We start from the raw sequence: 13,660 nt of genomic DNA on the forward strand, positions 1-13,660 counted from the left end.
CGAAAACCGGAGCTCAGGAACTACAGAGAATTGTAGAAACCATAGAGGGAAGTGGGTTGTAGCCAATTGGGGTTGTGGCAGAGGCAGTAGAAGAGGCGGTTGCTGCCATTGCTGGTGCTGTGGAAGTATACGTCCGTATGTGGGTTTGTGTACGGCCGTAGGACGCTGTTAAAGCTGGTTGGGATTCAACAGAAGAGCAGAAACGGGGCCAGCGTCTCTGTCGGGAGTGAGACGAAGACGAGAGGAAGAGCAATACAAAGTGAAGGAAAACGTAGAAACATCGAAGAACTAACATTCTAGGAATGGATGGACAGAAAAACCCGCGGATCGCGTAATCTTTAAATCCGGTTAAATTGCCCCCATGGGAGTTTACTGGAGCGGCAGCAATCGCGGAACGCCGTCGGAGTGAGTGTGAGTGAACGCAAAAGAGGGACAGGACAAAAGTCTGAGAAAAGGTTACAAACTAAACCTGATTCAGGACAGCGAATTGCCGTGGAGGTGACTGCTAATGCTCTAGCAGTAAGTTGTTTCAAAATAACTGGTCAAGCGTTCCAGCATCATGATGTTCGTACGTACTATAGTTTCTTTCCCAGACAAGCAAGAGAAATTTTCGAGACGACATGGCTAAAATGCGACCACCTATCAGTTACTCCGAACTGAATAGAAGAGCGCGCGTGTTAGCTGTCAGTTACTATAGCTAATAGGTGTCAACGAAACTTTTCATTACGGAATTCATGAAATGTGTTTTTGTTCAAGTCAGTACACGGTTCGTAGCGTGCCTTCGAAACTTTAGTTAGCTGAGAATGTCCTGCGTACGACAAGTTGACACCTTGCAGTATACTCCAACGGTTATAACGTTTTACAGACTAAAAATATTGTCCACCGAAAATTATTTGTGTATTCAAATGTGTGCATGATAATTAATTCAAATAGATACCTACTTGCCTCGTCTAAGACAGGAAATTAATTTCTCCTAATTTTACAAACATCCCCTTTGTAAGCGAAAAAAAAAAAAGCATATCATTGTATTAAACATATTACTACTATATTTTTTATAATCTATCCGCGATGAGGACCACGTTTGCTATCTATAGCCAATGGTAGAATTCAAAGTTTAGCGCCATTTTCGGCTTGTGATCGGGCTAGCATGGCGTAACGTATTTTCAGCAGTCATCGATAACTTGCACCACGAGCACCAAACGTTTTTTTTTTTTTGATTGGCACGATTTCTGCGACCGATGCGTCTGATAGTTGTCATTTCTATTTTCCATCATCGCATTAAGCCTCCCCCCCCCCTTGACGCTCTGTTTCTGCATTGTTGCCAATCTCAATGTGACTCAGAGCATCGGGTGCAGTACGTTTACCGTGCACATTCATTATTTCAAGTAATGCGTAAGCAAGATGGATCGGAAAACCGCATTTTTAACAGTTCATATTAGCAGTATACGTTACCTGTAATACTATTGAAGTCCACTGAGCACTGTTAATACTATTATCATACGCCTAAAGTGCAGCGCACGATTGAGGCGTAATTGGATAACTAGATTTAAAGGGTAATATGCATTAAAAGCTTCGCTTGGGCGCGTCTAAAGCCCCAGCTGAACTAGACCTTGCTGCCAAAATGGGCGGCGTTTGCTACGGCCATTCTGAAGAAACCTTGCGAGTCTCTGTTTTGACGGCTCTGTAGGAACGTCCTTCATGCATGCTTCATGACCATTCTCTCTATGTACGAACGTGTGTTGCACGGTATATTCAAAATACACGTGCAATTCAGCATTAGTCTATTGTGCCTGTCATTTTTATTTGAAAATTTCCATGAAGGCTATTTCGGCCTCTAGCCAGATAAGCAGGACTGTCATTTGCCACTTTGCAGGATAGAAGGGTCCAGACAGGGAATGTGCCCCTCTTAGAGGCAGGACGACGTCGCTGCAACGTTTGTGAATGGCATTCTGTCTACCAGCCAAGCCAATAGGTGGCGACAATTACGACAAGCTAAGTGGCAACGGATTATATGGCCGCAGAAGCACCAATTATTTGTTCTGTTATATATGACATTCCTAGCATCATCACAAGCTAAGGGACTGGCAAATACGACGTCTGGCTATGATGATCGGCGCTTACGGGAAGCGCTTAGTACAAAGTAGCTTAACGATTCCGGACGTATTTACATTTAATGTTAGACAGGCTTGAGATTTTTGATGTGTCAGCTAAAAAAACAAAAGAAACGGTACTGTGCAAAAACGAATTTGCGTCTCATTATGGTTTCTTTGCTTTAACCCATAAAAAAGAAAGCGGATATTAGGATTAATTACAGATTTAAACGACGATGCAGTTCCTATAGTAGAATTATGTAAAAAATAGCTACCTGGAAATAGGCAATCTACAATGAACTAAAACAGCCTTGCGATGACAATTACCTAAGTAATATAATATGTAACATAAATAACAAACGCTTCTTTTATCATTGCCAAGAACTACTTAGAGAATTAACAGTTCTATTTGCTTTTTTTTTTTTTTATTATCGACCAGGTGGTTGTCATTTATGCCGCGATACGCGTAATGTCCCGCTGTTTTAGACTTCAGTTCTTGTTGGAGCTGAGCGCCGCTGAAACACTTCGGTATGTTTTATACAACAACATTTTTTTAACTTGTGCTTATATTTCATGTCTGTCTGCTGCGACAAATGTAGCTAACTTGAGTGTTTACTGTTGTAAAATAGACAATGACAACTTAGATATTTAAACTTGTTTTACTTGTGCCACTATATGCGTGCATGGCTGAAGTAATTTAAGCTTTTTTTGTGTTTTTAACATACACAATTCAAGTTAACATACGAATGCGAAACGCACACACGTACAGGTGTGTATACGTGTTTGCTTAAACTCAAACAGTTGCAATAGGTTACAATATATCTAATAGAATTCACCGTGCTATCCTCATGGTATTCCGTTCTAACTCGCAAACTCTCTTTCCGCCCTCTCCCTGTTTATTGTGTTAGCTCTTGTTGACAGATGATATCGATAAACAGCAAGTAAAGGCTACGGATTCACGTTGCTATTACCGTTCACGCCCCCTTCGGCGCCTGTTACCGGAATCGGCGTGACGTAGCGTCGCGTCGCAACTACGAACGGGCAGCATACGGGTTGGATGAAATGGGACGGGGGTCAGCGGAAAAGGCTGAAGAAGAGGGAATATATTACGCTCGAGTGCAACTTGTCCCTACGAACGTCCCAGGATCACCTTCACTCCTGTTGATCTACCGCTATTGATGTTACAGCTGGCCTTGTAGAGTCGAGCTTGTATACTTGTTGTGCGGGAGAGGCAGCGTGCATTACTGGCTTGGACCCTATGTCAGGCATTGCAGATTGCCAGTCCTGAACCCCATTGGTAAAACAAAACTAGCAACCAACAGATGCTTCTCCACTTGATCCATAGTGGTTCGACTTGCAACAGCATGCCCATGTTTCCTTTTTCGTACGGCTTTCCGACGCATCTCGACGAGTCGAGCAGCAAAGACTCCAACGAACAGCCTAAAGCTGAGGCAGTTGACGTCGATTGTTTGTACTCTGTTTACTCGAGCGATGACTCCAATAATATGCTGCAACTGGCACGACCCCCCGTCACTACTGGAGCTGCCCTATCGAAGCATCCACAACGAAACGAGGGTGAGACGGGAAAACAGCGAGGATGGGCAGGGGATAAATCGACATCACGGGACACCCGACGGCGAACTTCGGCACTTGCCCATTCGATTATGCACCGGTACTAGTGGAATAGACCGTAGACCTTGTTGTCTTTGGCTTAGTGTTCCACGACGTGTGCCAGTTTATAGAGGCGACTATTTGTATTATCGTAGACGCGTGCAGATGCTGGCTATAGTCTGTTTAGCAAGGTACGGACAAGAGGGTCTAGCAATACAGATCGAGATCGGCAAGATTAAATGGCTAACATTGAGTTTTGTTTTAGTTGAAACATATATAGTGACATCGTAACGAAGGGAGGAAGAATTACCAGCAACTGCTCCATGAATTCTGATATCGACTGTAGCGTCATTCAGGCCTACCGGCCGTGTGCCCAAGGCCGACATGGCTGTCTATTTCATTGAAACGGGTCAACACGATATTGTTTCCATACGATACGTGCGCGCTATGCTACTTATTGCATGTTGACGAGCAGACCTTTTAAAGTTGCTCGTGGTGGATAATTAGGTATGTAATAGCGATATGGGTTTGTTTGCGTGGGAATGGTATGTCGGTAAGATAGCATGCTGGTTCTCTCTGCCGTAAATGGTTAGCTTTATGATAGCCAAATGGTGTTGCGGCTCAACTCTCCCAGCTGGGGAGATGGCGCCATTGTAACATTAGTGCCAACAGGATTGGCTTCAAGACCACTCTTCTGAGAAGGTTACTGCCATTGCGGGTGATTGGATTACTGAAAGGCCAATTAAAACGACCTGAAAAGATCAGCTTAACTTGATATAGAAATGCCACAACGCAAAAATCAAAAGTGATAAGGATCAACGATTTAGAAAAAAGCAAACGTGCAATTATGTTGTACTTTGCTTACTGACTACGAGGTGTGTGAAGTACGTATTATACTTCAATCTCAGCAAATTCGATCGCGATACGTAGGAATGCGTTATCCAACCTTCTGACACTTCAAGCGATTGTTGTAGACTGGCCACTATTACGATTACTAAACAAAAGAAAATATAACATACTTGTTGGGCTTGAAAGGTCTTGTTCGTTTTTCGCTATAATTCGGCCTACTGTGTCCGTGCAGCAATGGCCTGGATAGCGAAGCCTGCAGTTGAAATAGAACAGGCGCCTGTCGTAAGTACCGTGTAGAGGATCACGCACAATTCGTACGAGAGAGAAGGTTAGCTTCTTGTAACATAACTCGATTCTTGTCGCCATGCGGAGCATCTACAAATCGCTACCATCGTATTTTTTTCCACAATTTGATGCAGAGTAAAGTGTATCTGATTTAATTCTTACTCTAGTCAGATTCATACTAATGATAATATCCTTTGGACTAGATATGAAGCTAAATGCCTTTCCGTATAGAGGGCGTACTACTCACGGACTTCATCACCGGCTAGAAACAGCAAACCGCAATCAGTCCTTGCAAACCTATAATTAATAGCTGAGTTAATAGCCATGTTAGTATGAAAGAACAGGATCATCATTTGGTGAAGTTTCTCGATTTCCATCAGGGAAATTAACCACTTCGCGCGTGATATACATATGGCCCAGAGTACGTAAATACATACATATATGTATATATATACATATATAGATATGTGTATATATACAGATATATATGTATATATACATAGACATATGTATATGTACGTGTGTGTATGTCGAGGGCGACATGAAAAATGATTTGAACGAGCCTACTTGAGGTAGACATAGCGTCCACTGAATTGGCCCCGTCTCAAAAGAGCGATATTAACACGCATGCACACACATGTACACAAACAGCCATGTTATACATCCATGGCTAGCTCCCAGCGGTGCCGTACGACAACGTTTACTACTCCCTCGCCATTAATCAAATGATACCATAATCTAAAGCTTGCTTAACTCTGAACTTTCCCACAAAAACTAACCGCAACCGTTTCTGCTTAAATTGAAAACTTAGAACACTAGCCCCCCTTAGAATGTGTGCCAACAACAGGAATGACCGTGAGAGAAGCGTATTGTATATTTTAAATACGGATAGTCTTTGCATCAATTTATAATGCCATGCCCAACCCAAGCCTTACCATACGTGAATGCTCTGTTTACCTTTGTCGTCGTTTCTATCCCAAGAGAGATTTCTAGGGATAGCTACGGCCAGCACGGCAGAAAATGAGAATATGGAAAACACGGAAAAGATTCGTAGCGTGTCAGATTAAAACATGCCAATCTAAGTTAGTTTCAGCTAACAACTGGTGACAGGAAGGGATAGACTAAAGGCACTTTGTTCGGAAGAAGAAGCGCTCATATTGGAGATATTTTAACGCCCCCGATCATCCGTTTTTCGCTGCCAGCCATTAGCAGAACAACCAGCCAGGAAATTCGCTAGCCTTACGATAGGCCCGTGCAGGACAAGTGACTAGAGACACAGATGATTTCATTAGCCTTCGTACGAGAGTCGAGTACGAGCAAGCGATATGAAAATGACGGTGTCGGATGCAGCTGTGGCAGTAGTTACAGCAGAAGCACTTATAGCAGCAGTGCTGCTAGTACTAGTGGGCTGTAGGGGAGCCAACGGTTACTCCCGCCGGTCGCCTGAGTAAGTCAGTTTTTTACACTCTCCCCTTGAGATCCAGCAGTAGCAACTTTTAGTCATCGCAACACTAAAGTCACTAACCTCCGATAAGGTAGAGTGTAATATCCGAGGTTGGGGGTTACTAGCTTAGAAGGACAGGATATCCGTGCCGATCGGTACAGGTGGCCGGCAAGTTTGGTTAAAGTTAGCGTAAGGTAGCTTTATGTAATGAACGGAAAATGATGATCCGTTCAATTCGTTATATTCTTTCTCCACCAATTTCCCTTCTCCCCCGAGCTACGAGGCTTCCTCTTTCTCAACCTGTCCTGGAAAGTGCTATCTGTCTAAGGTGGCAGCACCGTAGCGAAGTTGAAATCGAAGGCGTCGGTAAATATTGACGGCGGTGGAATGACCGACAACCATTGGCTGTAAAATAGTTGAAATTGATTATTTCCTGAGGGGGGTGATCTGCTTAATGTTGCATTAACCACGATCGCTGCTCTATCGAAGACACTGACTAGAATAGATTAGGCCGCGTCGAGCTGAACGATGCGAGAAAAACGTATAGATCCTCTGCTTCAATTGATATAGAAATATGTCATACAGGCGAACCTTAATGGATAACAAGTGAAGATGAATATAATATATAAAAAGATATTTTACTAGTTGACGATACAAAAGTTATCTTGCTGTGGTACACGTAAGCCAGCAATGATTGTCTAATGCTGAAGTTTTCCAGATCACGTTCAAAGCCAGAACGTTAGCCTCAGGTCGGTCGACTCACTTAATCTGTTCTATAACGTTTCCTTTTTTTACAATAAGAAGAATAATAATGATTTATATCATGCGAGTTGTGCGGCTCATATATGTTTGTGTAAAATATGTACGGAATAATGGTGCAATTTTATACTTATCCTTAATTAAGGGTAAAATTCTAAAAGTTCAAGGGTCACTTTAGACAAAGAAATTATATAAGAAGCGATATGTTGTGCTTAATTTAAATAAATCGTCGGTCGAGGGAACACGAGCGAACACTAGAAAACTGACTTTTGATCCATTCTAAATAAATGGTACTTAATTAGAATAAGTGGTTCATTAGAGGCATAAAAAATTCGAATTTCTAACTGGGAGCGATAACATGATGAACACAGTTTTAATTCTCATAACGGAAAAATTACAGTCATCGCTAAATATAAACTGAACTCTATAAAAAAAAGTCTCATTATCATTGTACTATAAAAGCCGATATATCTCAGTTAACAATAAGGGCGCCCTCTACACTCACCCGCAGTAAAGGACGATTTAGCTATCGCTGATTTCGGGTACCCAATGCTGTGTGTCACTTTTATTGTTTCCTATAACCTTTAGCTCACTCATTAGATCCACAGCAATTGAGGTTAGACAATCAAAGATAAAACCCTTCAATGCAGTAGGGTAAGCATTTAATCGGTTAGACGATAGTCTGCTCTGATGGGGAATTGGGGTGCGGGTGTTTACATGGCATACTTACGCATATCGGATAAAATTAGTTCTCTACTCAGCTATCGATTACTAGTTGATTGACAAAAGAGCGTTCTCGGAAACAAATTGTGAGACAAATTGCGTAAACACGTTCTAAGGACTTGTACAATTTATAAATGAAAAGTATTCTTTCCCTCGATTAAGTCCAGATTAGCTTTTCAATGTGTGGAGTCCACATAGAATAACAAACCATATAAATATGCTAGTCTATATCTTCTAGAGCAATCAATATGTTCTGCACGGTACTTATGTGTTTTATTTTATTATAACTAAAGTAAAACATATTATACGTAATCGCCGTTCAAGCACAACTTATTTGTGTGCCAGTGGGCGAAAATTATCGCCAAGTAGACTGCCGTGTTCCATCGCCTGTGCCAGCTAATCGTATGTGTGCTACGATCTTCATGCCATTTTGTAAGGATACATACTAAAATGTACGTTGTGTAACAGGACGTACTGTACATACGAACAATAGTCAAGAGAATTATTGAATTCAACCTCATAGTGATGACAAATTGCTTAACTTCGCTCGTAAGGACCAGGTCAAGCTCAAATCTGCACAACCATTACACAACCTTTAGCCAGTTGAGGTTCTGCCATCTTGAATGAACTAAGGGAGCCGGGCGAAGGCTACCGCCTGGGCAAGATCGTGCCATTCATCCTGGCTAGTGCTCTCCTACCTATGTTAGTGCTCATCGCCATGGAGGGCCTATTTTCTATCAAAACCCTCAAATTAAAATAGTATAGGCCTGGAAATCGCTCCAGATGTAATATCATGATACTATGTTTATCTGGCCAATGGTGTATCTCGTGAAATGTCTCTTTTTCTTATAGTTTCGTTAAATAAATTGTTTTAGCGCAAATAAACGGTTCCATGAAACTATGCTAGTATGACGCTGTTTCCCTGTCAAGAAGTGAGCCATATATAGCATAGCACGGTAACAGACAGTGAGTCTGCCCAGGAAGACCAGTCAAAGGCTTCCCGATGACATGGGCGGTGTCAAGAGAGCTCTCTCAAACGACGCGTTGTACATTCTACCTACGATTTCGAAAGCTAGTCCAGGACGTTGATTTCATCGTCGAACAGCGGACAGGCCACATGACAGCCTGGAGCAAATTTATCGGAAACATACTAAAAGACCTATTCTTATGCATAGCATGGGTAGCGCCAACGTTTTTCCGTAGTCCTAACTTTGTGACGCAGGACTTTGTGCTCCAGCAACACGAACATCATTCAAATAAAGCCCTCATCATTGACATAATGTGTATCCGAAAGGCGCTGACCATGACTCAGGCAAGGTTTTTTGCCTAGAAGGGCCTATGCGACTCGAAAAGCTATTGTTCAAACATCTTTCAGTTGGCAATGGGTTCGCTTTTGAGATGCTGCAGAAAGCACAGGTCGCACGTACACTTCAGTATAAAACGATGCAGATGTTGACAAAATGCACCATATTCGATCAATGATACTCATTGCCCTATTTGCTTTACTGTCATCAACAGGACGAAAAAGAAGGCGAAAATTACGGGTAAAATGTATGGACTACGTGTGTGTGTGTGTGTGTGTGTGTTAGCTTAAATGTAATTCTCTGTCCTAATTCGTTTATTGTCTCTCTTCCTCTTCTTCTCTGTTCTGCTAGCTTTGGTTGGAGGTACAAATTAAAGCCTTCCACAATATGCATTTAGTTTGCACCCTGTCTGCATAGATACTACGATAAGACATGGACCTCTGCTGCATGTCCCTGCATAAGAGTTTCTGCACAAGTGTTGCTTATTACAACGGCAGCGTAAATCAGCGCGGACACGGAAAGAGTTTCAGCAGACGGGAGGCAAGCGGGCGGGCCTTGACTGTTCCCCAGAACTAACCTGGACGTCCAACCAAACCCAACTGCTCGAGCCATCACACAGCATGCGAACTGTACCTTCATACGAAGCCGCCCCAAGATCTGAAACAGTCACTTGCCATCACAACAACACCCACTCAGCCACATCAGCAAGAATTCACGGCGCAATGCAAAATTCAACGCAGTCATCCTTTCCTAATGCCACATTGTACACACACGTACACATTGTACACGTGAATGGCATTCAAGACGGAGGCGGCAGCGGCCGCCATAGCAACAACAGCAGCAGAAAAGCTGACGTCAGAAGACCTTGCGCGGACCGTAGCCGAAGCAGCAGGGGGTTGGCTGGCTGCTCGCAAAACAAAGCGGCCTAGCAGCCGGACGTGCTACACAAGGTTCACCGTTATTCGGACGAACGGATCGCGGCGGCACGGGAGTGCGGGGGTACCGGCGCCAGCGGTTCGCGGTAGAGCGGTAGTCGCAGAAGCGGATAGGAGGCGAACAACTAAGAAAACTTTCAGGAATGTTTCGTTGTTCGGTTGATTGTTGTCACACAACTTAGAACTTGCTCAGCTACCGCCGAACTTCTACCGCTGCTGCTGTTGTCGCTGGGCAAGATTATATATGGCGGGCGTTGTCGCTATATAGTAGGCTTTTGTGGTAATTGTAGCAATCGTTGTTGTTGATATTACTGCTGCTGCAGTACCGGTAGAATGAGTGTGCGGATACAATGAGATTGTTCGCATTGCCATTCTACTGTCTTCCTTGATTGCTGTGGTGTGGCACCGTTGGAGGTTTATGCCGAAAATGTTTTGTTTACGGAAGTTGGAGATGGTGACTGACGCATGAACTGAAATTAGGCCAGCGAGAACATCTACTCACCACGTTTCTGTCGCTTTTACTGGAGGAAGTACTTCAATTAATGGATATTCATGAACGAAATATATGGTCTAATCAGAAAGTCACTTATCATCATTATCGTTGACGTCGTTAAGCTAATCTAAGTTTTCGAATGATTCCTCAAGATACGCCAACATTCATTGCGCATATATAGAAAATAGCGCGTTCACGTTATTCTGTTCGTTATTGAGCGACTGCAAAATTCGTGCTTTTATGCTTCGCATAGAGCATCATTGTTTCAGCCCCTTTCTTAAGTTTGAAACGATGTAGAGGCACACATCTACGGGCCGAGGCCATTCTATCTAATATTTCTCATCGAGTAAACGGCTAAGAAAGAACGGCTAACGGCAATCAAGTAATTACAAAACTCATATTAACGTATACTTGTAAACTAGCTGCTGATCTTATTTGGGTGATTCTTTTCCCCTCGATGGACAAAGGCCTTCTTATTGTCAACGCAGTTCGAGTAAATAAACTTTAAAAAACATATGCACATCGAGTTGTTATATGTTTACATATTTTAAGTACACTGAGGTTACCATTGAGAAACCACCATATTTCAGCCCCTATTATTTTGCACGTGGCTACAGCAATATCTAATGTTGCCGCTTGATTTACATTTAACGCGCATGATTTATGAACGGAAATATCATTGTGGTACGTTTTCTCCCCCCGGCACGTCAATAGCAACTGCATACGGATAAGTATATGCCTATTGGTGGAACTACGCTGAAAAGTGAGGTATCACGAGTGATGGAATTTCATTTGGCGTCGCCCAGTAATCGCAGAAATCTGGATAGACGCTTCGAAGGTACTCCCTCGCCAAAGCAAGTGTCGTTCGCTCTCTTTAACTGTTCAAGCAATAGAATTTTTACTCAACCCCTGGCAGGCCAACTGGCCTCTTGCTTCGATCAGTGACGTTGAAAAAAAATATTTAAATATCATCTAAAGTTGAGGAAAAGACCGAAAGCAAAATAGGTGGGAATAGAGACGTTGGGAAAGAGCTGGTTCTAGAAAGGAGGGCAAAAACCTCCTCTTTGTGATTCGCTAGGTCAATGCGGTCTTGCTCGTGCGGCTCGTGTCCTAATGGTTGTCCACAGTCGAGCAATTCTCCATTTTCCAAACGAAATCAAGGCATAGAAACGGAAGAAATATCGTGAGGTTTTGAGAGCCACTTAACGTGTACGCTGATCTGCATATGTGTGAATATAGCAGGCACGGTCGCAATAAGAAACCAGATTTAGGTGAGTGAATAAAAAATCTGTTTGCCGCTGACGTCGCCATATTGATGTTAACCCAATACAATAATGCCATCGAAACATGCCGACGCTCTTTTGTAGAACTGTAGCTTGCTCTAGGATATTAGACGCAACCTATTACGAACATTAATTAGACTTTATGTGATCAAATACCGCACTGAATATGGTGACAAGGTCGATACGCTTCTGAAGGTGTGTCCATAGTGAAGAGTAGATATTTTTCTGTTCTACAAGAACTTCGTAGGCAGACTTTTGTCTACCAAAAAATTTTGCACTGTTTGCTCATATACTATTTGCTGATTCGCCTGCGAAAAAGGAACCGCAAGACGGTTGGTACAGGTATGCAAGTCCAACCGGCTAGCGATTGTGTCTGACTTAGTTACAGACCTTCACCTTTGTATCAAAGCGCAATAAATTAAATTGGCTATTGGGAAATGCTATACAACTGGGATAATCATTAAATATGCGCGCGCCCTCTGGCAACCTATTCTGGCCAATTATTCTGGCAACTTTCTATATTATAAAAAGTTTGCTGCGTCGTTGCTATCGTTGATACTTCGGCGGCCGCTGCCGCTACTACCACCGCTGCTACCGCCTGGCATTTTAGTGTGCCCTCACGTTCCTTGGGGTAGGGGGTATTTTTATTTCTAATGAACGCATGCCTGAAACGTTTTTAGAAGCGACGACAGCTAAAAACGCAAGAGCCGCGGCTAAATTTAAACTGTCGGGCTAATTCCGAACGAAGGAAATAGTTACCCAAGGAATAGAACGGACGCGGTTCGGTGGAAACCAGTTTCGAGACGAATTCCGCGGCATCCATTGTGCAAAAATGGGAAGCTAACCAGCGCTTGCGTTTTTGAAGTGCGATTTGAAAATATTTTGCTCGACGGCTAGCCTAACGGTCCGAGTCAACGCAAAAAAGTTCATTACTTTGCTTAGAAAGGTACACATATTCCTTGAGTCCACTTGGTAAACAAGTACAAAGAGTGAAAATAGTAGTTCATATTGTGAATGTTCTAGACAATCGGAGTTCGTGTTGAAGTCTACCCTGATAATTTTGGGATTTGCCCTTCAACAGTGGTAAGGGCAAAGTAAAGAAGCAGTCCACAAGTAGACGTTATCTGTTGATGTAGTTGGCTCCATATTAGGAAGCAAAGTTCATTCTTTTGACTTGAGATTAAATTAAATAGTTTCGTAATCGAAGAGTCGAACAGCCTGAAATAAGGAACAAATTAACGCATTTATAGGGATGTCAGTAAACAGATGTGGGTAAATATATGCGCATTTAGGCGAAGTTGTGTCAACTTACGGGTCTTCCTAGGTCCCATGAAGTTGTTTTCAAACGTAAAGCGTATGTGAGCGCGTCAAGGCACGGGATTTTAATGTTTCAACTAAGGCTCAGACGCACAGAGTAAATGCAAAGTATTTACAGAGTGTAGGACCCGACATGAACTCAACGTATAATATATTTTGAGTTAATTAAACGGAATTGTCCACGGAGGAATCTTATTAATATACATTACAAGCTGATATATGACAACCTGCAGAACATATTTACGATCAAACTAATACCGTGGCACTACTAAATAGGTGCTTTGCATGAGATCTGTTGAATTTTCGAACATTCAAGGTATCCTATTATATTTTCTACGCGTTATACACGATCGGCTATAGCAGTTGGAAACGCTCGATTCGTATTGAAAATAACCAGCTAGAAAGACCTCCTTCATTACATCAGTAACGTGGTTTTCTTCAGCAAATCTTGATTTCTTCAAGATGATCCTACTCACTTGTCGACGGCACTATCTCCAAGGAACGACAGGGGTATTGACTTATAGCATATTCGGCAGACTGCTTTAGGCAGACAGCCGGTGCTCACTC

Source organism: Varroa jacobsoni, unplaced genomic scaffold, assembly GCF_002532875.2.
Source record: "Varroa jacobsoni isolate VJ856 unplaced genomic scaffold, vjacob_1.0 scaffold_184, whole genome shotgun sequence".
NCBI classification, from domain to species: domain Eukaryota; kingdom Metazoa; phylum Arthropoda; class Arachnida; order Mesostigmata; family Varroidae; genus Varroa; species Varroa jacobsoni.